The sequence below is a fragment of the Poecilia formosa genome, unplaced genomic scaffold (assembly GCF_000485575.1).
Source record: "Poecilia formosa unplaced genomic scaffold, Poecilia_formosa-5.1.2 Scaffold878, whole genome shotgun sequence".
In the NCBI taxonomy this organism is placed as follows: Eukaryota; Metazoa; Chordata; class Actinopteri; order Cyprinodontiformes; family Poeciliidae; genus Poecilia; species Poecilia formosa.
Window position 1 is genome coordinate 50,538 of NW_006800817.1, and position 4,183 is coordinate 54,720.

Genomic DNA, 4,183 nt, shown 5'->3' on the forward strand with positions numbered 1-4,183 from the left:
GACAAACTTCTGATCGCCATGGTCCTGAAAGGACTTCCAGAGATATTTAGGCCATTTGCTATTTATATCACTCAAAGCGAAGATGGTGATACGTTGACTTTTGCAGAGTTTAAGACTAAACTCAGAAGTTTTGAGGACATTGAAAATATGCGTGCCACAGTATCTGAGGACAATGTGATGAAAGCTAAAGCACATTCAGGCACGAAGTGCGCACCAAGAAGTGCAAATGATCTTGGAGCAGGAAGTTCTGAGATCGTGTGCTTTAAATGTGGGATGAAAGGCCACATAAGCAGAACCTGCCAGCGGAAGCAGTGGTGCAGTTACTGTAAGAATAACAGTCACAGCAACGCAACCTGCAGACGGAGAAAACAACGGGACAACGCACGGAAAGTAGCCGAAGAGACGGGCGGCGACAAAGAGTTTGCTTTCCGGGTGAGCGACGCTGACATGCGAGTGAACGACATCAAGAGGAGAGGTCTGATGGTGGACGCTGGTGCGACGTCGCACATAATCACCGACATCAGGAAGTTTCGGAAGCTTCCAGGCCGAGACGCACTGCGTGGAATTGGCTGATGGATCCAGGTGTTTTGGGGTTGCTAAGCAACGAGGAGACGAGTGTTTTTGATCGACAGGAGAGGTTGACGTCTTAAAACGGTGCTGAGGATTATACATTATACATCCCTTCATATCCACAAGACATCTTCTCAGTGAAAGCTGCAACATCCAACTGTGATCTTCAAAGAAGGAAAGAACGTTCTTCTCAGAGACGATGCCAAGTTCCCCATTCACGTAACAAATTGTATTACTTACAAATGATGGACAGTGAATGTGGTGATCAGTGTAAAAAATGTTATGACTTACAAAGTTGGCATGAGATTCTTGGACATTGCAATTACAGAGATGTACTGAAGCTAGAAAATGTTGTTCATGGCATGGAAATTAAAGGGAGAGGTGAACCAATGCCATATTGCGAAGTCTGCACAAAAGGAAAATTTGTTCAAACTAGGAACAGGGAGCCAGATGCAAGAGCTAAAGAACCACTAGCAATGGTCCACACAGATTTAGCAGGACCTACAGACCCAATATCCAAAGATGGTCACAGATGTGCATTATCCTTCACAGATGATTATTCCAGTGCAGTCTTTGTATACTTTTTGAAAAACAAGAGTGACACAGTACAAGCTACTGAAAAGTTTATTGCCGACATGGCTCCACATGGAAAGATTAAATGTATGAGGTCAGACAATGGTACTGAATTCACAGGAAAAGAGTATCGGGCATTACTGAGCAGAAATGGTATCAGACACGAGACCTCAGCACCAAATTCTCCACATCAAAATGGTACGGCAGAACGAAACTGGAGAACTTTATTTGACATGGCTAGATGTATGTTAATCGATGGTGAGTTACCAAAAATGTTATGGCCATATGCAGACAGCTGCTGTAGTGCGAAACAGATGTTTTAATAATCGCACAAAGCAAACGCCTTATTTCATGTTTACAGGCAGACAGCGTAGCATTTCTAGGATGCAGAAGTTTGGATGTGTTTGTTACACTTACAAACAAGAGAAAGGGAAGCTGGATTCAAGGTGTGAAAAAGGCATTTTATAGGGTATGACAGGAACAGTCCAGCCTATATGGTCTACTATCCAAACAGAAACACAGGCTTGTGAAATTTGTATCCAGAGAGAAAAATGAGACGTATGTAACTTTGGATGATGATGATGATATGATTAGAATTAGTCCCAGAGCAACCAAAACTTCAGAAGCTGATCCAGTAAATGTTTCTGCCCATAAACTGAGCACAGAAGAAGAACCAATGGCGAGTACCAGTCACACAACAAAACATGAAGAACCTGAGAGGCGATACCCTGTCAGAGAAAGAAGGAAACCAGGTTATTTGGATGACTATGTATGTAGCATTGATGATGAAGAGCAGATAGCTAACATTGATTATTGTTACAGACTGATAAGTGGAGTACCTCAAACCTACAAAGAAGCTGTAACATCTGTGAATGCAAAAGAGTGGGTTACAGCAATGGATGAGGAAATGCAGTCATTAATGGACAATGTTACTTTTTCCCTCACCAACTTACCTGAGGGTAAAGCTGTAGTGGGGGGTAAATGGGTGTATGCAATCAAAAAGAATAGTGATGGATCAGACAAATATAAGACTAGATATGTTGCTAAAGGATTCAGTCAAAAGAAAGGTATGAACTATGATGAAACCTTTTCACCAACTGTTAGCATGACGAGCATCAGAGTGTTGATGCAAAAGGTGGCACAGGAGAACATGTTTGTTCACCAGATGGATGTAAAGACAGCATATTTACATGCTCCAATCGAATGTGAACTTTATATTGAACAACCAGAGGGCTACAAGAAGGAATCTCAAGAAAATGAAAGGCTGGTGTATAAACTGCAAAAATCTCTTTATGGACTTAAACAGTCGGGCAGAAACTGGAACAAAATGTTGCATGACTACCTATGTGAAATCAAGTTTGTTCAAAACCCTGCTGATCATTGTGTTTACACAAAGATCACCGATACTGAAACTGTGTCTATCATTATATGGGTCGATGATTTGATTATTGCTGCCAGTGATATGAATATCCTTAGAGATGTAAAAGAGAAACTTGCATCCAAATTTAGGATGAAGGACTTAGGAAAGTTGACACATTTTCTTGGCATTGACTTTGAGAAAGTTGCTGACAGTATTAAAATGTCACAGTCGAAGTATGTGAGGAAAATACTGGAAAAGTTTGACATGCAGAACTGTAAGCCACGAACTACTCCTTGTGAGCAGAAACTCAACTATGCTGATAATGCTGAAGTAATGAGTGATGTCAGAAAATACAGGGAGGCAGTAGGAAGCTTAATCTATTTGTCAACATGTACAAGACCAGATTTAAGCTATGTAGTAAGTAAACTGGCACAGTACTTTGCAAACCCAACCGCAGAGCAGTAGAATACTGTAAAGCATGTTTTCAGGTATCTAAAAGGTACACAAGATAAAGAACTATGTTTTAGAAAGGTGCCTGTGATAACCTTATATATGCATACAGTGATGCTGATTGGGCAGGTGATGTATCAGATCGAAGGAGTACAACAGGTTACTGTATGAGTCTAAATAAAGATGGTCCGTTAGTCTCATGGAAGACCAAAAGACAGCCTACAGTAGCTCTGTCTACATGTGAAGCAGAGTACATGGCATTAGCTGCTACTGTACAGGAATGCTTATACTTGAAACAACTGTTGTTCAACATGGATGGTCTGGAATATTTAGCTAAGATTTATGAAGACAATCAGGGCACCATATCCTTAGCCAAAAATCCTGTATATAGACAAAGATGTAAACATGTTGTTATTAAATATCATTTTGTCAGATCAGTTGTAAATGAAGGAAACGTCTTTCTAGAGTACTGTCCAACCAATGAAATGGTTGCAAAAAAAACTAAACCAGCAACAAAGATTAAGTTAAGGAAGTATGAAATGTTTGTTTGGTGTATCAGGAATGTATTTTGGTTGAAATATTAAGAGTCAGAGGAAGTTACCCAAATGTGAGCAAGTGGGGGTGTTGACATTAATCATTATTGGATTATTGTGTGTCACGTCACGTGACTTGTCTAATTGAACACACTCATGTACAATAAAGGGTGTGTCCTTCAAACAAAGGGGGAACAACACGAAAGCCAAACCGAGTGAGTCTCATGGTGTCGCGTTGAACGCTGTGCCTTAAAGTGATTCTGCTAACATAAAATCTTCAATAAATAACAATGGGCTGTATTTTGTTGCTGAGGAACGAAGTAAAGTTGCGCAAGTAACTGTGAAAGAGAAGCGGAACGGAGCAGCTGCAAAAGCAGTGAAATCGCGAAATTAATGCAAATTTTGACTGGTAGCATTCACTTCGTTATTAGCTTTTAGCTTAGCGGTTTCTGTTCTGTATATAAAGGATTACCTGAAGAATGAACATGGTTGATAACATCCGGGCGCAGCGGCGCTGTGTTTTGAGCAGGAAGAGGAAAAACCCCCAGCCGGAATCCGCGGCGCAGTGAGGATTCCCATGATAACAATGGCTGATCGATCATTCTTATTAGCTACAGGCCAAAAGTATCAGAGACTGAGAGTACTATGAGATGCTGGCAGTCTGAGAGGCAGCTACTCAGAGATCCAAGCAGGGGAA

At 41.0% G+C, this 4,183-nt stretch overlaps 1 protein-coding gene across 2 annotated transcripts in view; it reads right to left on the bottom strand.

The window, feature by feature from the left end:
• Nucleotides 1–4,183, bottom strand: part of sos1 (son of sevenless homolog 1 (Drosophila)) — a 27,613-nt gene that overhangs the window by 10,074 nt on the left and 13,356 nt on the right. The window lies entirely within an intron of this gene.